Raw genomic sequence first — 24,636 nt, forward strand, 5'->3', positions numbered from 1 at the left:
ACCCCATACTGGTGAACAAGTTAAGAGGCTGTGACTTGGATGACTACACAGTCTGGTGGGTGGCGAATTGGCTGGAGGGTCGCACCCAGAGAGTTGTGGTGGATGGGTCGGTTTTGACCTGGAAGGGTGTGGGAAGTGGGGTCCCACAGGGTTCGGTCCTTGGACTGATACTCTTTAATGTCTTCATCAGTGACTTGGACAGAGTACATTTCACTCCCTCGTCCGAGTCACTGATGAAGACATTAAAGAGTATCGGTTCAAGGACCGAACCCTGTGGGACCCCACTTCCCACACCCTTCCAGGTTGAAACCGACCCATCCACCACGACTCTCTGGGTGCGACCCTCCAGCCAATTCGCCACCCACTGGACTGTGTAGTCATCCAAGTCACAGCCTCTTAACTTGTTCCCCAGTATGGGGTGGGATACCGCATCTAAGGCCTTCCTGAAGTCTAAGTATACGACATCCACCTCTCCTCCTGTGTCCAGGCGTTTCGTAACCTGGTCATAAAAAGAAACTAGATTGGTCAGGCATGATCTGCCTGCCATGAACCCGTGCTGGTTTCCCCTCAGCATAATTTGTCCTGCCGGGCTCTCACAAATGTGAGCCTTGATAATTTTTTCAAAGACTTTGCCAAGGATGGAGGTGAGACTGACTGGTCTATAGTTGCCCGGGTCCTCCTTCCTCCCCTTTTTGAAAATGGGGACCACGTTGGCCCTTTTCCAGTCCTCCGGGACCTGGCCTGTGCTCCATGAGCGTTCAAATATTCCCACCAGTGGCTCTGCAATGATGCTGCAATGATGTCGGCCAATGCCTTCAGCACCCTCGGATGGAGCTCATCCAGGCCTGCCGACTTAAAGGCATCCAGTTCTTCCAAATGACTCTGCACCATCTCAGGGTCTACGCATGGTAGTCTGGTGCCTTGCTGCTGCCTCTCTACAACCCCAGTGAGAGACTTGTCGTGCCCCTCACTTAGGAACACTGAGGCAAAGAACTCGTTGAGGAGTTCAGCCTTGTCCCCTCTGTCCGTCACCAATTGTTTCTGCCCATTTAGCAGGGGTCCTATTCCTCCCTGGGCCTTCCTTTTACTCCCAATATATCTAAAAAACAATTTCTTGTTGTCTTTTACTTGGGTTGCCATCCTCAGCTCCATGGCAGCTTTGGCCCGTTATAGTGGACTGCAAGCAGAATATGAATACTAGGTTGTATCAACAGAAATGTCACCTGCAAACAAAGGAAGGTGATTCTTCTATGTGATCCAGCATTGATGAGACTTCACCAAGAGTATTATGCTCAGTTTTGGGTCCCATACTTCAAGACATGAACAAATTGGAAAAATTCCACCTAATAGCAACAAAAATGATTAGAGGGCTAGGAAACGCGAGTTGCATGAAAAGTTTGGAAAAATTGCGATTCTTTATGTTAGGATGGTGAACCTGCTCTTTTTTCCCTGCTCTTTTCCCTTGCTTTTTCCCCACTCTTTTTTTCCCCGCCCTTTTCCCCTGCTGATTTATGGTGAGCCCAAACACTGAAAGAATTGGTCTTGCAGCTGATACATTGCTTACCTATGCCCAAGTTAGAGATTTAATTGGGTATAAAGCTTAAGATGCTAAAAGTCAGCAGAAGCGTAATGCTTATTTTGACTAACAACAGCAAAATGACATGTTTGTTTACTTAGTGGAATGTAGGGATTTAAATGGTTAATCATTTGTCTAATCATTTCACCATTGGTTTAGTCATGGAATAGAGGAACTCAAACCAGACAGGGGAGGAAACCAGTGGTATATCAAGAGGGAAAATACAAAAGTAGGCTTTTAAGATGATTAACCGCAAGTGACTGAAGGTAGTAGGGGTGACGACCTCACACAGGCACAGAGTGAAAATTATCATGGTAATGGACTAATGCATAGCCAATTCCATGGAAATGAAGGCAGAGGCGGAGCCATGGGCATAACGGGAGGAGGTCAGGGGAGGAAATTGGGCATGGTTTAATGCTAATGAGTGTAGACTGGAAGGTATAAATCTATGAATGCAATGATGTTCTGGGCTGCTCCCCAGTTGGGTGGGGACCCGCCCAAAGTTGCCTCCATTCCAATAAAGTTGTTGAACGCAGTGTGTGCTTGCGTTTGCCCCACGAGTGGTCATGCTCGTGATCCCATGGGCAATTGATTCATCGCCTCCCCAGTCGTTGGGCCTCACGTGGAGTCGAGGTTTAACACTTTAGAATAGAAAGGTGAGGACAGAGGGGGAATTCAATAAGTCCTCAAATACATGACCCGGAGGAATAAAGACAATGGTAATAAACTGTTTTCTGGCAAGCAGGGACAGGATAAGAAGGAACTGTCTTAAGTTGTGACAAGGGAAATTAGGAAGAACTTTCCAACAACAGGGAAAGTTAAACATTGGAAAAGGTTTTTCTGTTATTGGTATGTCTGTTCTTTCCACCTGATAAGATACTGATGGAGTATGCATTGGGAGAAGCAGAAACCCTCAAAATAAGAGCACTGGAACAAATAAACAAAAAAAAAATCTTGTTTGCCACTTTTTATATTAATTTGGTCACAATTATTATATCAAACTGCTTTTAACCTTACTGTATATGATCCCCCCCTTTCAACTGAAATACCCAGATCTTAAGGAAGTTCTCCAGTTATTCCACTTTTGCTATAGATAGTTCATTAAAACATAGTACTCACTTCTGCATTAAATTTTCTACGCACTATTTTTTAAAAGTCTCATTAATTTACTGTTTGGGAGGTGTGAATAACAATCAATAACTCCCATTATATTTTTAGGGATGCAATACAGATTGTAACCTGGACATTTTACTAAGATACCACAAGAAATAAGAGTAATAGGTTGAAAGCTATATTGATTAAATAAGACCTAGAAAATAACGAGGAAAAAAAAGCTAGAAAGCCCCCAAACAAATAACTGAAGTTGCATCCTTTTAATTCTTGCAGTCAGAAATGATGACAAAGACAAATGTTAGATAAAAACTAAACAAAGAGACAAGGTAAGCCAATAAGTACATTCAAACACACTACTTTCTTCACCTATTCAGTTTACTTTTGTTGTTCCTTTCATCTTTAGTAAATGATAATGAAACTCTACATTACTGTCAAGTCTGGCAAAGCTATTGGGCAGTACTAGACCAGCAGTTAGAACACAGAACCATGAATCATTTCTAAGGGCTCCTCCTAGCTCTGCCAACAACTTCCCATGTGACTTTTTGAAGTCTTTAAAGTCCCAATCCTGCAGATGTACACTTAACTTTACAGGTGAATGGTTTGCATGAGTGTTTGCAGGCTCAAAGCCACAAGCGCTCCATTTTTCACCTATAAAAGGGAAATAATACTTAGCAATATTAAGGCATGCTGGGATTTTTGGAAGAGAGGTGATATCTAAAATTCAGAATGGAATCGACTCCAAATTAACAGGTGGTGCTCTATGCCAACTGCTTTCCTGTCCTCCTGTAAGGACTGCCCATATCCCTCCTTGGACCACTGCTGCTGTTTTCCCCATCTCCATGCAGCCTGGAGAGCAAGTGTCCAAATGAGCTCATAAATTAAACCATGCATGAAATTAGCAATCCTAAATGTTATAGCACTTGAGAAAGTAGAGCTTTATTATTTAGCTAAGGCTAAGACTGAAAAGCACTAAACATGAATTTGAAAGCCAAACAAAATATTGGAAGGAGAATGAACATCTTAATCCTCTGGATAATTCAGAAGGATTAGCAATTGTGACAGCCTATTAGATTTACTATGACATTGTCTTAGGGGCAAATGAAAAATGTGACATGCATCTTCACTTACACAGAAGAAATATTCAAATTATATCTAACCTAAATGTTTAAATACTTGTTCACATGTTTCTAAAGTTTGTGGTCATTTAAACTGGTCTTTATATACATGACATTGTTCATATGTGCTTTTGGCCTATGTAGCAATTACATTAGCCTTTTTTGTTTAAGACCATCCAAATACTTTACTGTTTTTAGGGACATTTTTCTTTTGTCTTGTATTTGCATCTAAACTCTTTTAACGATTTAAGAAAGAATCCTGTGCGCTAGGCATTGTGTGGATACAGTCTCTACCATAAAATTATTACTGTAGAATTTGAAAAACAATAAAACAAATAATAAAGGGAGAAAGGACAAATGTCGTGACATTATGTACATTAGCCACTGCACTATTTGATAGTGCAAATTCCATCCCTGCCTGCCATTTCATCATCAGCTGACAGATTTCATGTAGGTATGACTGGTTCCAGATCCCTCCTCAGAACAGGAGCAGCATCAGTGACCCATTTAAGGTAGACATTTCATGCAAAAAAGTAGCATATGAAAAAGTGAAGGGATGTCTGAGAGACGGAACTACACCTCCCCTCCTGTGTAAGGAAGCATCTGTCCCATCTTACTGATATAACCTGAGGTAAAGTGACGGGTTTATGGAGTTCCACGGATTGCAGATTATGTGAGCACAAAGCAACAAACAGAACCAAGCAAAGTTTGCTCCAGGTTAAGCCCAATGAGGTCTCTGTGGAAGAGAAGCAGGATTTTATGGTCGTAACAAGCAGAACTTGGCCTACTACTCTTGGGTTAGCTACCAATGACTACATGGCACCAACTACTGAATATACTGGATACAAGATCCATCTTGATCTATTACCAGTGGCTCAACAATTCAAGAAGTGAGAGCTTCTACAGGGAAACGTGTTTTGCCAATGGCAACATAGATGGGGAAAACTATGACTGCAATCTACAACCACTTACAATGCCACTAGACAAACTAATGATTTAAGTTAATAACCTGTTGAGATTCCATGGCAGGGTGAGCAATTATTTGGACTGGGGACCTACTGAAGGAGTTTTGTTGAGCTCTTGAGGGCTGGAAGGTGGGGGTGCTAACCTGACCTCGGCCCCGTCACAGCTGTTTACACCGTGCAGGGGAGGAAGACCCGAGGAGATTCCAATTTATCTTAGCCGGATGGAGCGGGCAGGCAGGATGTCCTGACACCAGCCTTGGAACCCCACAGGCAGGGTGCGCTTGACCAAGCGGATTGGATGGGGCTGCAGGGAGCAGCATCCGGGAGCAAGACAAAGGCAGGGCCAGGGGAGAACTGCCCTAAATCATTAGAATGCCTGCACATCCCTGTGACAGGTGCTGGCTCCATAGGGAACCAACGCCCACCGCAGAGATGTGTGGAGAGCAGTTGGGGGCTCTGACCCGCATCTTAGCCCTGTGCTGTGACCACCCTGCAATCCTGGCCCTAGCTCATGCCTTGCCTACCTGCCCCACCCCATCTGCCTGGCCAAGTGTGCCTGACCTAGCACCCCCTGTGGGCAGGTCTCCATAGAGACCCCACGTACCTGCTCCACATGGCACCCCTGGCAGTGGGTGCAGGGCAGATGAGACTAGGGTGTCTAGGCAGCAGGGCCAAGGTCCAATCCATGGCAGGGGGTTATGTACCTGCTCACAGGTGATGTTGGCAGGGGCTGCCAGGAAGATGAGTCTGGGCACTGCAGTGACCAACCCCACAGACTACAGCTCCCAGCATACCCGAAAGCCACACCCAGGAATAGCATGTTCTGTGCCAAGTGGCACCTCCACGCTTGGAGGTGATGGAAACAGCTGCACACACCATGGCCCGGGTTGCCACATACTAGATGGAATCACTTGGTAGGTCAATGTAATCCGCAGGCCATATTTTGTAGAGGTGCACCGATACATCGGTCCAATATCAAGAAAACTGTCTGTATCGGAAACCGGCTTGATATGGCTGATAACATGGCTGATAAATGGCCTGTGCATGCACACAGCCACAGCACAGCACACAGGCGGCGAGGAGTATATCCTGGCAGCATGGAGAGCTGCATGCAGCTGGTAAGTCTGTTGTGGTGGTGGAAGGAGAAGGGAGAGGGGGGAACAGATCGAGGCCCCTGCAGTGAGGAAGGCAGTGGGGCTGGGGCAGGCATGGGACAGAGCACTTCAAGGGCTGCCCAGCCAGGGCAGGCACAGGACAGAGCTCCTCTGGGAGACACAGGGAGGGAGGAGGGGTGGCTCCCACTACTGCGTGCTGCTCGTCCAGGGGCTCATCCACTGCTCGTTCAAGAGAGCATGGGGGGGCGTATGCCTCCGGACCTACATGGGGTGGGGCAGGCTGCAGCCAGGGCTGCGCCAGGCACTTGGTCGCACTGCACTCAGGGCAGGCAGTGGTGGCAGCGCTGGGAGGGGGGTTGGGGCGCTATGGCAAATTTTGGGGCAGCTGCAGCTCCCACTCCTGTAGCCCCCTCCCAATGCTGCCACCACCTAGCCCAGGCACATCCCGCAGCGGCAGCCACTCCACACAGATCAGGGGGGCACATGCTGCGCCCCCCCAGGGTGCATGCAGCAGCATGAGCCGCCCCACCGTGCCTCCCAGATAAGCCACTTGCAGCTCTGTCCCATGCCCCACCCCAACCCTGCCCCAGCACCACTCCCTCCCTCACCACCCCTCCCCTTCCACCGCAAAAGACTTAACAACTGGACACTGCTCTTCAAGCTGCCGGGCTGGTATTGGAAATCAGATCAGTATCAACTATAGGTATCAGCCCCAAAAATCTCTATTGGTGCACCCCTAGTATTTTGCCCACCCCTGACATAAGGCGATGGCAGTCAAATCAACAGCTACCACATAGCTATTCTGGCGTCAGTTTGCTTTTGCTCCAATCGCGCACAAAGATCTCTGGCTCACTCTCCAGTCCCTAACCATCTCCAGTAGCTCCTATTCTCCTTTGGCTTTTCAGTGTATGAAAACTATGCCTATCCTTTTGACATCTGTTGCATCACTATACCCTGTACATGCTGCTCTAACATTCCCCATTCACACCTCAAGCATCATCTCTGCAAAATAACTATTTGCATCTCTTCAACAGCAAAAAAAAGTTATTTATAAGGAAGGAAATTTATGTACAATAATGGCTATATTAAAAACCCATGGAAGATAAATGTATACCAACCTGCCCAACATATTATATTTGGATAGAAACAAATACAACATCTGGAATGTTACCTGCCAAATTCTACTATATATCCTTCACCTTTCTTCGGTATATCAGTAATCAGGACAAGAGGACACAGCATTCTAACTGCACAAAAATAGAGAGAACCTCACACACATTTGTAGTCCCTCCTTTCTGTGCCCTCAGTCCCCACACTAACCTCAAGTAGGCTCTACATACCTTACTGAACACTTGTTTGCTGCAACTTGGCCCTTTGTTGAGGTGATGAATTATTGCTAGTTCCATTGGCGAAAACACTAGGACTAAGTCCGAGGCTGAATCGAATCAATCTTCGCAAGGCAGTCTGAATAGACTGAACCAATAAGTTAACAGACATTCACTTTTGATTCCAGAAATGAAGCCACACACCTGCAGCAGCCCAGGCCAGACTCTGAGGAACACTAGAGCATGCCTTCCTGCTTAGCTGGATCAGACAGTTTGGGCCAAGGCTAGCTCACCCACCCTGTGGGGGGGGGGGGGAGAGGAAAACAGGGGGGGGGGGAAGTACAAAGCATCCTGGGATATTGAGGGACAGTGTTAACTTGAATCTGAAGAGGATCTGGAACAGAAGGTCAAGTACACCAATTTAACCTAAAGCAGTTAAGTCTGATACTACATCCATCCACACTTATCTTAAACTGGTTTCAGTCATTTTGAAAGTGGTTTATGTGCACTGAACTTCTGTTAAGTTACAGATCTGAACCAGTTTCTGATCACTTATACTGGTTTGTGTGTAATTTCTATATTCAAGCATCTGTTCCATGTGATACTGCTATACTTAATTTGAAGTTCTGTCAATGGCAAAATCCATTTTTTTAATTTGAATCATATTTCAATTGTATTTCAATTACATGAAAAATATGATACTTCCCTTTCTACTACTCCATCTGGGTAGTTCAGTGCAGTTAGTGTAAGGTACATTTTGGAAGTTCCTACTGTCTTCCATTGAGGGGAAAAAAAATTAAAAGAGCAGTTAAGCCCCAAATACAGCCCTTTGCTGCGAGTCTAATGCAGGCCCTCTAGCAGAGAGATTATGTGATTATTTATGGATGCCGCAGTCATGTGGCTGTAGAGAAAAGCTTTTGTTGGAGCATGACATAATTAGATTTCAGTCAAACTGCTGGCAGCTTGCAGTGTTGTATTTTCTTAAAACATGCCCTCATAGTGATAGTAAGAGAATGTCAACATTTTGCTATTAAAAATTTTGCCTTAAATATGCGTATTTTATATACTTTCAGTGATTTGAATGCCAAGTCAAACAAAACTATTTCCTTTTCCATTTTAAAACAAACCCTTTTTTGCCTTCTACTGTTTAATCTAACTGAATAACAGTATATTCCTTACAAAACAGAAAAAGTCTTTAAGGTTATATGAGTCGAGAAATAAAAAAGGTCTGTTTGCATGTTCAGGCTTACCCCCACGTGCATATAGAAGTAATAACAATTATGTACTCTAGATACACAATCACATATTAGGTAACCTTCCATATAAAAGGTAGATAGCTGAAAAGTAAAGTAAAATAAAAACCATCAGTATGCATCTAAAAAGGTTATTATTATTGCATTAAAAAACAGATGACATGGACTATCATATTATTTCCCATTTCCTTTAGGGAAAAAAAAGGTATATTAATTAGATTTCTAATTTTATTGTTTCTTGTTGAAGCACAACTCATTTGTATTTTTAAAACTGGCCTCTGCTTTTAGATCCAAACTAAAAAAAAAAAAATATTTTATTATTAAACATATTACATTTAAAATGCTGAAGCAATTTAAAAATGTTTAGTAATTTCTGTACCCAGTATTACCCAACCTAAAAACTTACAAGTTTTACATTATGTCTGTAACTGGACAACTTGCTTTTATTAACAATGAGTGTTTCGGGGTGTTAAATATTTTACTGTATTCATCAGCAAAATGTATTTATAGCAGAACGTACTATGGAATTAAAACGGATATATTCAGAGCTACTTGTTCTACTGTTTACTTCTCATGTAAATACTTTCTATGGAGTCCATATGTGGCGTGCAGATTAGTACACAGTACTAAGAGACTACAAATGTACCTGAAGTTGTGGTGGAAAAATAGCACTGTTGAATTTTAGAAGCATATGATTATATAATTAAACGTTATTGTAAAACATTGTGTGATTAACTTCTGCAGCGATGATCATCTGCAAAACAGTTTCTTGTATGGAATTCTCATTTTTCTTTTTTAAAAAAAGGGAAAATAAAATGAATTGCATTAGTATTCCAAGACTTGATTTGGCATTATTTCACTAAATCGAAGAAGCCACTAGAATCCATAAATACCAGAAAGCTATCCCAAGCATACATGAAAATATTTTGTGAGGAGAAGACGGTAACAGTTTACCTTAAGACTTAGAAGAAGTAAATTTAAGAACAGCTGGACTCCTTCATTCTGTTAAATGCAACCCCCTCACATCCACTTGTTGCAAAAGTAATGCAGCAATAGACATTTTATAGCAACCCCCTTAGGGTTAACCTATACTAAAACCCTTGTTGGGATACCTACACCAGCACACCCCCTAGTGGAGATGGAGGTTATACAAGCAAAAGGAGCCAGTTTGTCTGCCAGTGGAACGAAGCCGTGTCCTCAAATGAACCCATCCCAGCACAAGCACTCTTTTGTCAGTGTAAGGGCACATTAATTTTAGGTGGCTCCTGGTGCTCTTAGCCCCTGGACTGTCCACACATTAACACCTGCAATTAGTTTTCAACATACTTTAGGCAGTTTAAAGTTACATCAGGCTAGGGCAGATTTTTCTCTGATCTGTGTTACACAGCTGTTTAATTAATGTGTGGCCATTCCCCATAGACAAGCTACCCAAGTTGCAGTCCTCCAGCACACCAGGATGCAGTGTCCTCTCTCCACTTAACTCCTTACAGTTCGAAATTGCACTTGTAGGAGAACGCAGTTTAACGTTTGCTCAAGGACAGATAAACGTGCTGCCCATGCACTTTACCTTAGCTCTACGTCTAATAGGGCTTAGTCAAAACTCTATTGTGCAGCCTTATCATTGTCAAATTACAAAAATAAGGAAATAAGATGATTTCTTCCATAAATGATGTACCACTCGCTCAGTAAGGCAGGGGTACCACTCACTCACCCCTGGCATGGGTGCCAGAGAATGGCACATGAAGACATTTTGATTGGCACGTACACCTCAGAGCAGATGGCGGGGAAGGGGTCAGGGCTGCACTGCCACAACAAGAATCGGGCCTCGCAGCTCACCTACCATCTATCCCTAGCACACCAACATTTTGCAGGTGTTTTTGGCACTGTGCCCAAGAACATTGCCAATCCCTACACTAAAGACATTTTAGGCCAAGCTGTAAATTTTAGGTTTCATCTATTTCAGCACCTGCCTTGTTCAGATCTCACTAAAAAGGTTCTGACTAGCAGAGAATCAATGAAGGGCAATGAAATAAACATGAGTATCCGGGGGAACATTTGTTCACCAGAACGCCACAAGGGATGACGAGGTTGAACGGTTATAAACTACTGCAAGACTGTTTCAGGCTGGACATAAGGAATAATTTGTTTACTGTCCGAGCCCCCAAGGTCTGGAATGGCCTGCCATCGGAGGTAGTTCAAGCGCCTACATTGAACACCTTCAAGAGAAATTTGGATGCTTATCTTGCTGGGATCCTATGACCCAAGCTGACTTCCTGCCCCTCTGGCAGGGGGCTGGACTCAATGATCTTCTGAGGTCCCTTCCAGCCCTAATGTCTATGAGTCTATGAGATTAGAACCAAGGTACCCCACTTTCTTGGGCATATACAAGACAAACCCAGAGAGCGCGTCCAGACAAGCATACATGTGCAGTATGCAGTCGTGCAGACCTGTCTGCAGCAGCGCAAATTGCACACACCGCATATGCAGGCATTCACCATACTGCTAATTTGCAGTGGGATGGGTTTTTTTGACACCGGGAGATCCCAGTGTCTAAAGAACCTGCATCTATAAGAAGCAGGGCAGTGCACATGGTGGCAGTGTTTTGCCCAAAACCAGAGCCTGGCCAGCCAGAACTATACTCCAGCTGCCAGCCAGGCTCTGCACGCCAGATCGCCACTGCTGAAGCCCCGGGAAGCTCCCAGGACCCAAGGTAAGGCTGCTGGGGCACACCCAGCCTCCCCAACCCTACCTTGGGCATCCCGCCATGCACCAGAGCACGCATGCATGAGTGCTCCCTGGGGACAAGTAGCAGCAGCACAACTATGTGCCACTGCTGTTTGTCCCCAGTGAAACAAATGCACACTCATCTGGATATGCCCAAAGATTCAAAGAAGAATCCATAGTGTCAAAATACTCTGAACTGTTGTGGTATGAATTCCCAAGAACTTCATTATTTTTCCATCATCGTCATAAAAAAAAGTGAAAACCAAGAGCTAGTTTTGAGGGTGCCTTAAGCTTAATAAGGTTAAAAACCATTGACGTAGGATGCACTAATAAGGTTAAAAACCATTGATGTAGGATGCACTGACTTCTGTGTACCGATGACCACATACTACCTCCCAAACCACTCTTCTGTGCATCTTAGCTACTTCAACTACATCATTTGGAAATATTTTGCATTTTATACCATCTGCAAAATTGTGTGCAATCAAAAGAGTAGGTAATGGTCTATGGTCTCACGAAGCAATTGTCAGGTAAAACATTAATATAAATCCCTTTCTCCCTTGCGTGCACAATTTACTTACAAAACACACTATTTACAGGCAGTACTGTCAGTACCATCTATTATCAAGGTCTTACAGGAAGTGTCAGGCAACCTTATTTACGGCTTTTTAAATTTTGTCAAGGTGATTTTTTAGAGGACAATTCAGTCCAAGCGGTCCAACCTTTTATGAGGAGGCTTCTATAGAAAAAACATGTTGCTTTCCCTCATGTTGACACAGTGACATTTCTTTTGATAATCTCTCAGAATTCCCTGGACTGGAATTTTGTGGGGTGAAGAGTTGCTTTGGTTTGATATCCTTCTTCCTATACCCACAGAAATCCACCCAAAGTAAGCTGAAGTAGAAACCACTAAAGAATCACAGCTTACACATGCCCGAGAGTTTGCAAGTAAAAGACCAACTGTTCTATCCACTTCGATATCTCAGTCCAGGGCTGAGCAGGACATTTCCATAGGATGCTAAGGAAATGTAGGCTGGAGATTAGGCAAAACTTTCTGCTGAGACGAGGGGAAAGTAGAGGAGTACTGAGAGAAGTGGTGGAATCCCCATCCTTGGAAAATGTCAAGAGCAGTTTAGATGGGCACTTGGCAGGGACAGTTTTGTCAGGGATGACCCTGGCTTGAGCAGGGAACTGGATTACGTGACCCTATGAGGTCCCTTCCAGCCCTCCTTTCCTACAATCCTATGTAAGGCCATAGTGAGATTGGGTATACAAAACCAAGACTATCGAGCTCGTCTATACTGCATTCTGTGCTTCCCTTCTCTAGTGCCCAGATGGTGTTGAAGGAAAAACTGACTTGAAGGGAGATCGGGTAAGTACCAAGAAGTAGACTAGAACAAGGAGCTTGGGACTGGAGGATAGTGAGAAGAGAAAAGGGAACTAAGACAGAGTCGGGACTGGGACTAGGAACATAACAGGGAGAGAGGGAAAGGGGAAATTCAGGTAAAGCAACGGATGGGGAGGGAAAACTAGGGCTGGATGGGAAAAAGCTGGAGACAAAAAGTTGGGAAAGGATTCAGAGCAAAAGTAGATGAGGGACCTAGAGAGGGTGACAAAAACTGGAAAACAATGGAGACTGGACAGTAGCAGTTAGTGACAGTAACTGGAAGGATAACCAGTGGAGGCCCGTACTAGGGAAGAGACAGGCTGCATAAAGGGTCAGGAGATGTAACAGACCAGCTAAAAAAGAGGGAGACAACTGAAAGGGGCAAGCAGCAAAAGTAAAAGTTTGTGGGGGTTGGGCAAAATAATGCATACCTGCACGAACACACATTTATCGAGAGCCTGGAAAGAACCTACGCTTCATGCATTTCACTGTTCATCTGGTGAGGGTAAGTATCTGTAAAATCTTCTGAAAAAACAAACAAACAAACCAGCGTCTTATCCTCCTTTAGTGTTGGTCCCCAGAGGGCAGAAATCTCTCTATTAAACTACTCCCAGGACCCCTCTAGACATTCAGGTAAAAGTGTAACAGAATCTGATGTGCAATCCATGCCATCATGACTCCTGCCATGCCAGGTGTGATTGTAGGATCAAGCATCAGATCCAATCACACCTTATCATGATCCTGGGTTCCCCATGTACCGGCTCCCATTGCTGCGAGTCCTGCAGCTGACAAGGCCCACAGTGGGGCCAGGGTGTAGAACTGTGAGACTCGTCAGCTGCAGGACTCGCAGCAGGGTGGTGCACCCCTGTAGCTGGGAGCCCTGTCAGGTGATGGGGCTCCCAGCCACCGGGGAGCACCTGGCCACACGGTCAATTAATGGCATGACAAGTACAAGCCACAAAGTTACTACACATTTTCTGTGCAATAACTTTGTGGCTTATTCCTTGTTTTATCATGCCATTAATTGATTGAACATGTAGTTGGGTCAAAACTTAAGGCATGATTAACTGGTTAATCACTCCTTAATTTAATGTGTAGCTTGGGGCATTGGGTACTATTAGCTCAAATGGCAGAGGTCTACAAGCTGGACCTAGACGTCCCACTCTTGCTGCCAACTAGAGTTGACCATAAACAGAGCCAGACTTTTAAGGAGGAGGGTGCAGAGGCAGCGATTGGTGCTGCAGGGGACCCTCTCCCCAAAATAGGATGGGCAGACTACAGCCAGAGACTTTTAAATTTCCCAGTCAGGTAAGACTCTCCCTCCCAGAAACCCTTCACTTCTCTTCTGCGTTCAGTGCACCTCTCCTCCCCTTCCATTCTTCCCTCCCTCCATCTACTTATGCCTCTGGGTTCAGGAAAGGCAAATTGTCCCAGCTACTCTTGCCCTGCTCCACCCAGTGCCATGGGAAGCAGCTGCACAGGTAGCTGGGTTTGACCTGAGTCAGCCAGATACAGCAAGGACAGTGGCAGTGACAGCAACAGGTGGTGGGGAGGAACCAGGCTACTGAGCATGGAAGGGGCAGTGGGGGAGGGTGCAGAGATTCTTGCCCAATTTGGGAAATTGAAAAAGGTCTCTGGCTGCTGCTACTGCAGTGTGGTCTGAAAGAGGGATGTGATTGGGCCACTGCACCTCCTCTGGATCTGCCCCTGGAGCTCACCAAAGGCAGGATTTCCAGTTTGTAGGAAATTTGGGTCTTGCTTTTAGGTTCGATTTCTGACCAATTTAGACTAAAACCAAAATTTTTCCAAGTCCCCTATGAACTACAAATTTGCTAATCATTTTGTTTGGAGAACACCACCACACAATGTTTCTGAAAACACTGCAGCAGTCAGAAATTTATATTCCACTGAGTTTCCTCAAGTGGCTAACTAGGATCAGAGGTCTCTGGCTCCAATCAGGATCAAGGTTCTCAGGCAGCTGGCTCCATTGCAGAGAGCTTCAAAATTTGCCAGCTAGCTTTAATGATCGCATACTAGTTTTACGACAGGATGCTTGGCTGATTCAGTGCCCAAAATGGACCTGGTCTTAAGACAGAACAGAGTTCTGCATAGGGAAGAATTATGGTTTTCTTTAGGACATCTGCTGCAGAAGCTGGAAGCTGCATGGTAAATGTGGGAGAAAAAGAACAGGAAAAAAAAAGGATGGTCCCATGGTGAAGACAGCTGAATACGTCCACTGACAGACTGCAGTCCACCTCTTCCACACACCGTTTGGCCAAACTTTTAACAGGAGCCCCCTATCCCTGAATATTTAACTTGAGACTCCAGAGTCCAATTTGGGGAAACACAGAAAGCTGCAACTGGAGCTAATGGGAGCTGGGCTCTGAACATACTAAATACCAAAAAAATGCCAAGTACTCAAGGAAAAGAATATCAGACTGGTTACCCACCCCACACACGCATGCACGCACGCACGCACAACAAATAAATACAATCAGTGGACACATGCGACGTAACCTCTGCCTCCCATCTCTAAGAGGTGGAAAATACTATGCTCTCAGTCACAGGGGAATTATGAAAATAATTAATTTTGTAAAGCACTCATTTTCTAGTGAGGTGTGCTATAGAAAAGCTCATAGGGAAATTATTAATTCTATTTAAGACAGCTTTGAATACCATCTGGTAAATAAGACATGGAGTAACATAGTGAACAATGAAGAGAAAATAAAATATTGAATAACTGCTCCCTACATGACCACCATTCCTTCAGTGCACTGAATAAGGCAGGATCCCCAAGGAACCAAAAACAAACAAACCAACATGTAATCAAGTAACTAAAAATTGTATCATAGAAGGAAGCCAAATCAATATAGCAATAATTCAGATTTCCTGTGCATTTCCTAACTTCTGAGTGCCTTACTTTGCCACCTTAATGATGTTCTTGTAACATAATCTGGTGCAAATACAATCTTAATATATTTTTTATGTGAACAAAATCAAGGCTCTACTATCTGGATGGAAGAAAGACAGGCCAAACATATATTGTGCATATGCTGCTTAATTTGGGGGAGCACTAGCACACACTAATGGAGAAATTTGCAAGTAGAAGAAATGTATTCTGACATGGCATTCCTAGCCTCCAAGACCTTATCTAAGAAAGTAACAAGAACCGAGTCTGCATCCAGACATGTGTGGAAGTGTGGTTCCCTGGGGACTAGTGGCGGCACATCTTGTACCACCACTAGCTGTCCCCAGGGAATGCTTGCACCATGCGCATGTAGCGTTACCCCAGGTGGGGTAGGGAAGGCTGAAGCCAGCACTGGGCTGGCCCCAGCAACCTTACCTGGGGTCCTGGTGGCCCCTCAGGACTGCAACAGCAACGATCTTGCCACACAGAACCTGCCTGGCAGCAGAGTGCGGCTCCAGCAAGCCAGGTTCCAGCTTCAGATGGTGCACAGTGCCACTGCATGCACAGCTCCGCTTTTTTTCTCCACGGGTTTTTTTGACCCCTGAATATCCAGCACGGAGAACAACAGAACGTGTGGTATGGGGCAGCACACACATCTGCAGCGCCACATTCTGCACGGCCACGCTCGTCTGGACACAGCTGATAGTGTAATAATGTTATGTTCAACCTAACTTTATGAGGGACCAGCCAGGCAAGCTTAATATACTTGTAAGGAGACCTAGACTGAATCTTCACTTTTAAACAACAAAAAAGAAAGCTGTTGACCAAATGACTTATTCATTAAACAATTCCCAACTTCCAAGTTAAACTTTAGTCTCTTGGTTTTGTTTTTTTAAATGCATGAGTGTCATATAATGTACCATATTTACTTGAATATAAGACAACCCCCTGCTAATTAGAGTCTATATATGGAATATTTATAAATTTATCATTTTCCAAAAATAAAATCTAATTATTAGAAGTCTGCCTTGAATTTGGCCCCCTCCCACTGCTACAGCAAGGAAAATAAATGGGAGTGGGGGGTCAGATAGGCCCCTTGCCCTCTGCCCCTCCAGCTTTTCTCCCTACAGCCCTTCCCCCCGCTCCTTCCTGTCAGACCCTGCTCTCACTGAGTATGTGGACATGAAGAGCAAATTTGAAAACACTGACCTTCAAGTAAACATATGCAAATTACTACAGGTACCCATATATTCAGTTCTTCCAGAATTGATGCATTTTACCTTTTTTGCAACTGCTGCAAGTTTAGCGCTGGTACTCCATAAACATAAGCTTTTGTCCTTACTTATATATAATACAAGCTATTCATGATATTGGGCCAAAGCCAAAAGGCTCATGATTTACAATATAGTTCATTGGGCTGGGCCACACCAGAGTCAACAGCATATCAATTCATTGGGACCCCACAGCTCAGCATCGTTTAGTATGTGCATGTACTCCAGATACTCCCCCTCCCCTCCTCCCCCACTACAAAAGGAGCCATGTGCTAATCAGCCCATGCCCACGCATGATTGGAACTGGGTGGTCTTCCCATGAGTCCTAGGATCCTGCAAAAATGTATATGCAGATGCAAAAGAAAGGCACAACTCAGCTGTAGGAGTAAGAGGAAATTGAAATGTGTTCAGTGTAATGGCTCACCATACTTGAAAAGGAGAAGTCAGGGCTGAGGGGGACTATGTGCAATGGGCACTGTCATTTATCTTATTTAGATGGGCTGCACTAAACTATCCTTGTAGTAGGCTCCCATCACTATGTTTACCTAATATAAGCCCTGCGTTTTACTCAGTGCTGACTATTTAAAAATCTGCTTTCTGGTTGGTTTCCACTACTCAGCACATGCTGCTTTTTGCAGTAGCTTAATGATAGGTAATGAATTTAATATGGTTTCCTTGTATGCAGGTGTAAGATGAGGAGCTTTCCACGCCCCTCAAGCTGGGGGAAGGAACCTCGTCCTATATTTGAGTAAATATGGTAGTTACACATTTATCACACAGGAGACAGCCAAGAGTTCCTTGCCAAAAGGCTACAGTACAGTACTTTACATAAAGCAAGTCTCATGGTTCTATCAATCAGTGTCTTTGTTTCTCCTAAACCAAAATAATGTTCGTGTGTGAATAGAAAAAAATATTTGTTTCCTGAGACTTAAAATCAAATGCTTTTTAAAGACTGTAAGAAGATAGCAAAGGTTGCAAAAACTTAAATTCAGCACATATTATATACCAATGCAAACACCTACTACTTGATCAAATGTTTTAAAATAAAATTGTTTTTAAAGGATAAATGCATTATAAAATATAAAAATAAATCCACTATAAATGTAATGCATTTATGTTGGCCACAGCAGAATATTTAGAGAAAGCCTCATTAACAACTACCCTTATCAAATCTTTTTTCTCTTATAATTTTTTTTTTATATCCTTATGTTTGATGGAGCTGACAGAGATAGCTTATAATCCAAATAATTTCTAGTGGTTCATATAAAGTTGTTGAGCCTTCTGTTGTTATTGTTTTTGCTTGTTTCATTTATCCTTATCAACTATTTTAATATTCGTTTGCAAGACTTAACATTTATAGAACTAGGAACATCAACATACAGGAAACATTCGACAACGCTTAGTGGAACACCATTAGTCTAGTGGGCATATGGGGAAAATGCTGATTTGTTCATTTCAAAGCTCTTTGCTGTACAAAATTGAACTGTTATTTATGCAACTTACTAAGATTTATTCTGTGGTGACCATTCTTCTGTGCTAGGATTACCCCCAAAGGAATGTTAAAAATGTCAAAGGGTGAAAAAGGAAGGTCACAAACCTCAGCTCAATAAAGTGTTTTATTCCAGATGGGAAAATAATTAGAATTTCAACCGTATGGGATGTCAGATGCAAAGTAGCTGTTAAAATCTTTATAGAGTTATGAACATGCTGCAAAAAGCATTATGCTAATTTAGCCCGTTTACTGTAAACCACAAAAAGTAGTTCGAATAGTTAGCAATATAAAGGCATTAATTTTGCCAAAATTCTACTTTTCCATTAAGTTCAGGCAAAAAAGCAGATTTGTTTTGTTTGGTTGGGTTTTTTTTTTTTAAATGCATCTAAAAATATGAATAGGTCTTGGTAGTTGTATTTTGATTTGTTCAAGTTAGATGGTAATAAGGGAAACTTTTGGATTGTCAGTCATTGCTTCTTTTTCCCCTGGAGACCAAGTGGTTCTTAGCCAGGACTGGATCCTGATTACAGATCAACTTTATACCAATACAGGCTTCGGTGGTATTACTCCTAGTGTAAGAAGTCAACTTAAATCTCTCGTTACAGTCAATATACAAGTACCAGTATGACAGTGTCGTCTTAAGACTCTAACTATAGTTTGATCATCTACAACAGGTGTGTCAAGCCCCAGACCAGATCAGGCCTGATCTGGCACAGGTTGCCTGTGAGAGGGCTGGTAGCAGCAGCTGTGACAACAGAGGAAGGGGAAGCAGATGCAAGGAAAGCAGGACTGTGTCAGTACAGCTCTTGCTCACCATCCTGCTGTCAAAGGCTATATCTCCTAGGGCTCAGGGCCCCCAATTTCTGGGACAGGCTGTGCCTTTGCTAGCCATGATCCCTAAATCCCTAGCCCAACTGGTAGATCTATGGGACAGATGTTTGATACCCCCGATCAAATGCATTCTACCCTAAGTAATACGTCCGGAACTATTATTGGCAACACTACTTGTTCTTCTAGCCTACAATACTAGAGCCTGAAGGCCAACAGAGATCTCCAAGATGACAGTGCATGGTGCTGATGTAGAAGACATACTGCTCTTAAGTAGTACCCCCTCCACAGGGCTAGAAACAAGAGGACAGAACAGCCAGTCTGAACACCAGCATGACGATTACTAGTTAGGACCCTTCAGTAAGAGAATAAAATAGTATTTGTGGTTGCAGTATTTAATATGATTTTTTTCTTCATTTTATGGTTTGCAACTTAATAAAAGGGATCCAACTCACCATGCAAGTTCATAAAATGGGTACTGCATTTGCACAGTGTTCAGTGCCTTAGTGACTGACAGATGCCTATTTAGGGATGGGCTGCTGATTAGTATAATCAAACCAGTGCATCCTGAGTCACAATATACCCAAGGATTTTTTTAGATTATTCTACTACTGAAATTATGGAGGCTGTGTACTGCAGTACAGCATTATAAAGTGGGTTTAAATTGGGGAGGGGCAAGGCAAGGAGGTCACAGTTAAGAGAGAAGAAGTACAAAACCTGTTTGACTGGTGTTCAGTTGTTCATTCACTCTGTTCACAGGCCTTTTCAAGCTAATCACCTGGGTCCTCTCAAAGGGCCACACACAGTTTTTGAAACAAGACTATTTGACAGTCAGTAACAAAGGGTATAAAACTGAACCAGCCTTGAGAAAAGGTAAAAGGATTTACTTACTCAGCTCAGCCTCCCAATATTATACTTTGCTTCTGCTAACCTAACTTCACTGCTTAATCATTTTGGACTGGATGAACAGCTGCTTACTGACTTGAAAACATCTAGCAAATATGATATTGTACATCTATTTTTTAAAAAGTAAATGTCATCATGGGCTTGAATGATGCGGATATGTGGCAGTATAGAGCTGTCCCTCAAACTACTTCCTTGTTCTCCAGAATCTTATCCCCCCCCACCCCTCTCCCCCCATAGAGTAAGATATGTTATTATGCTTTAGAAGAAAACCCTGAAAATGTAAACAGTGGAGAAGTGATGCAACAATATCTGCCTGACTTTGTCCGTAACCTGAAACAGCTCAGAGAGGTGAAGTGCCCCATTTATCTCAACGGTTGCTGTTTTCAAGATGCTCGGTAATACAAGAGGTCAATATTCTGCATTACACACTTTTCTAATGCTCTGGTTATTTTATGTAACACTATCTGGGTCTCCTGCATTAGTTCACCAACTCTGTCCTTTAGACTTGACGTTTTCTGGGATATCCTCTGTGCCCAGAAGTTAACAGAACACATTGGGATTTTCTAGTTCACATTCTCTAAATGCAGTTCACAATCATGAACATGCCAGGATAGTGCAACTATGACACAACCTTCAGTCCTTAAAAACGTCTCTTGGACAACGCTGAGCGCTTCCATGCATAGCAGCTTGTTCAATCATGATGAAACAATTCGGGCACAAACTCTTGACCAAACACTGTCCTAAAGGCTAGAAAACTAGAACTAGCATCACATTCTTCAAAATCATTTTCTTTCTTACGAGGCCTCTTGAACTCACGGCTTTAACAACCAACCAACCAACACCTCCCTCATGATAGGGTGGAGGATCAAGATCTTTCTTAGGAATGGGACGGAAAGATGGGCGCCTTTCTACTTTGGTCACCAACTGGGCAAAACTTTCTCTGATTCACCGTCTGCAGGAAAAAAATTTTTTGCCAAGGCCAGATGCAACTTTGCAATTATATTTTCCAAACAATGCTGAAGAGGTCAAAGAAAAAAGTTAATTTTGGCTGATTAGGCATCTTATGAACCTTATGACTTCTTGGCACTTAATATTTCCTTTAAAAAAATACACTTTTTAATCAAACATCATGCATGCTTTTCATTTTTAACTTATAATTTTAAAAGAAGACAAATTAATAACATGATATACTTACTGCTAAAGCATTTCAAGGTTCACAGTATTTTAGAGGAACACATCATTATTTACTGCTTCATAAATGCTAAAATGTAGCTTCCTCTAAGTGTTTCAAAGGTATTTTATGTTAAATCCCAGTTTAGCCATTTTCATAAATTATTACTTTCCAATATGTAAAATGTGCACTAAAATAATGTTTTATATTTGAAGCTATGACCGAATTAGTTTTACACAACAAAATGGAAAATGTCTGAGGTAATAACAGACAAAATATCATCATATCCGTTTAAAGAAACTAGGGGGGTTTTTTAAACGCACTGTATTTTATTTTGTCAATTACTTGAGCTTCACTCAAATTAGATGTCTAGTCTTTATAACACATTAAACAGCAAAGAAATAGATCTCATTTCTTTAAAAGTAGGATGTTTGTTTTACCGTCAAATAATGTTGAGAAAACAAGTACAAACATGCCTTGATACTAAAGGAAAGTGTCATGACCCAAAAGGCATGATTGTGTGTGTGCTTCGGCACCGGAATTATCCCCGCCAAGTTGCAGAGCATTGCACGGGAGAGTTTCCTGTTGCAGAGGAAACCCCGGTGCAGGGACGAGTTTCCCGCCTTTCTGTAGCTTCTTTTGCAGAGTGCATTGCTCATGTTGCAAGAGGAATGCACGGTGCAAAAGAGTTCCCGCCACCGGTATGCAAATTCGTTCCCCGTGATTGGCTAGTGCTAAATTATTCACACGTGGCGGCTAACGATTGGCCTGTTAGCCGTATAAGAGGCTTGAGTGGTTTCCACCCAAGCCGAAGAGGACTCCACATCCATCTCGTGGGGACTCTGGGTACACGGCAGGGTAATAGAAACCCTGTGTGAGATCCAGAGGAGCGTGGCGGCCTGAACCACCGCCCACCTCTTCCTGTCTTCGAGAGCGACTTTTATAAGACGTATCTACGATTTCTATTTTGGTGGCCTGTTCACCCAGAGCATCCGGAGCTCTGTACCGTGGAGCCTAGCAACCTCCACGAGACCGTCTGTGTTGTCTGTCTGTAACTGCAACTCAATCAAGTTTTCCAGCCTACACCACTGCCATCTCGGTGTAAGTAAACAATCTTTAAAACTACCGCTACGCGTTTGTGCCTAATTCCAGCTCGACGGCCTTCCCTCTCCGACCCGGCATGCCCGGGCTGCTGGCCACAGCCCGCATGCAGCGTGGAAAAGGGCTCGGGTCGCTCCCGGCCCGCACAGAAAGGAGCAGGGAACAGATCCTGCAGGACCTGTGCAGCCTTGCTACAAATATTAAGATTTTCCCTATGTGTTTTATACAAGCTAGTTTCAATAACATATTTATTGCAATAGAAAGCTGCAACCTGAAGATAGCTGGCAACAAAAGATATAAAAAAGAAACCAACTGTTTCTTCCCAGGAACTTCTCTCAAAAGTTCAGGACAATTTAGACCAGTAGCACCTGCAGTGTCCTTTCAAAATCTGTTCACTTGCACTTATAAATGAACATATTTTTGTAGGCATGTCCCCACGCACAAAACTGGCCTACAAAATACAATGGACTGCACCAGATCGTTCTTTCATTCAAAGTATGCATTTTTAGAAATATCATTAGCTTGCAAGTACATTCTAGTCCTGTGGGATGGCAGTAAGAGCTAGTGGTGCATGTAATGTTGCGCGCGCGCGCGCGCACACACACACACACACACACACACACACACACGATTTTTAGATTCTTTCCACTCTTGAATGGTCTTGCTCTTCCACTATTATGGTATCTATTCAAGTACACTTCTCTTTCTTTGAAGCTACTCCAAGGCCCTGGCAGGTGTTACATATATGGCATGATTTGTGCCATGTGTTAACACACCACACATTCTATTAATTCATGGCATGATAAAATAGCAAACCAGTCACAGAGGTGTTCCACATTTAATTTTGGATCAAACTTTAAGTTGAAAGTGTGGCATATGTCCCAGATTCTCAGGATCAGGCAGGGGAAAACCCCAAGTTCTGAACTGGGACTCAGAACTCCCCCACGGCCCATCCTGATACTCAGCTGAGTATCAGGATAGGCCATGGGGGAGTCCTCGGGTCCAGGATACAGTCCCTGCTGCCTGATCCCCAAGATTGGGCAGGGGACAGTCCTAGTTCCTGGTCTGGCCCCAGTAGTTACATGATTGGGATCTGAGAATTATGCCCCATCCCAAGCACTTCACATCCTGCCATGCATGTCTGGCATGGTACGACATGTAATGTTTGGGATAAGGCATAAAATTCCTCAGATCCCACTTACACCATTATTTTAACATCTACCTGTGTAGCAGATAAAAAGTCTCTTTGCTCTTGCTTTACAGTCCTCCTAAAATGCATTTAAGCAGCTTGTTTTCATTTGCATATGGAGTTATACATGTATCATTGTTCTATTTTTTGTCTAGCTCAAGCTGTGTCTGCTTCTTTCACAGACCTGAAGAGCACTGTGTGCCAAAAGCTTGTCCATCATCTTTCCCAACTATTCAGTTGGTCCAATAAAAAAACATCAGCTGGTAACTGCCCACGTGCATGCATTTACCCCTCTGCTATAGCTGAAACTAAATTGTATAGCTTAGCCCTCAGTGCAAACAGGGTACCGCTACCTTAGTTTAAGTATGGTATGACCTTCCCCTTATGTTAACTATTTTGCATGCCCACACTATAGGTCAGTGGTGCTCAACTTCTTGGCCCTACAGGCCAGGTGAGTAACACAGGACCAGTCCGCAGGCTGGATCAGGCCCTGGGGTCCTGGCACCATCCCCTCCCTGCCCCATGCATCAGGATTGGGGCCCGAGCGCCCAGTGCTGCCCCCACCTGTCCCCTGAGCACTGGGATTGGATCCCAGGGGTTCAGTACCAATGTTTCCTCTAAGAAGTAGCGGTGCCTGAGCACTAGGGCTGTGCAAAACGGACCGTAGGTCTGTTTCGACTTGCATTTTGACGAAACAATGTTTCATTTCAAGTTTCATTTCAATTTGAAACCACTGTTCTGTTTCGTTGAAACAGTTGCACTGTTTTGACGTTTCATCCATAGGCTATAATGGGAAAGCTCAAAACAGCCTATAAAACTTTGTCATTTCTGGCCTGATATGGATCAACTTGCAGGAATGTTAGCCCCTTCTGAGGGCATGAAGCCTGCCATGTTTCAAGGAGATAGGTGCAAGGGTTTGGGAGAAACTGCACCTCAAGCTGCAGACAAGCAGAACTCATGACATAGGTGACTGTGTGGGTGTTAAGGCAGAGCCGGGTGAAACCTGCAGGGATGCTAGCCCCTGCTGAGGCCACAAAGACTGCCAGCTGTCAAAGAGATAGCTGCAGGGGCTTCTGGGGCCCTGCACCTCTGGCTGCGGACAGGCAAAACTCGTGACGTGTGCTTGTGGGACTGTGTCTGTCTTGGGGCACAAGGGGGTAAAAACTGCAGGCCTGCTGGGCCCTGCTGCAGCCCTGA

At 43.7% G+C, this 24,636-nt stretch overlaps 1 protein-coding gene across 5 annotated transcripts in view; it reads right to left on the minus strand.

Annotated features, from left to right (window-relative positions):
• Window positions 1–24,636, minus strand: part of ZFYVE28 (zinc finger FYVE-type containing 28) — a 264,687-nt gene that overhangs the window by 177,986 nt on the left and 62,065 nt on the right. The window contains exon 1 of one of the 5 annotated variants that reach the window (XM_014523299.2): window positions 15,917–16,003. The exons of 1 other annotated variant lie outside the window; for it this stretch is intronic. The gene's annotated coding sequence lies outside the window, so the exon portion shown is untranslated. Of the gene's footprint in view, window positions 1–15,916; window positions 16,007–24,636 lie in introns of those variants that run through there. 3 more of the 5 variants (XM_006030895.2, XM_025212578.1, XM_025212579.1) reach the window with 3 other exon arrangements.

The sequence above is a fragment of the Alligator sinensis genome, unplaced genomic scaffold (assembly GCF_000455745.1).
Source record: "Alligator sinensis unplaced genomic scaffold, ASM45574v1 scaffold1051_1, whole genome shotgun sequence".
Lineage (NCBI taxonomy): Eukaryota > Metazoa > Chordata > Crocodylia > Alligatoridae > Alligator > Alligator sinensis.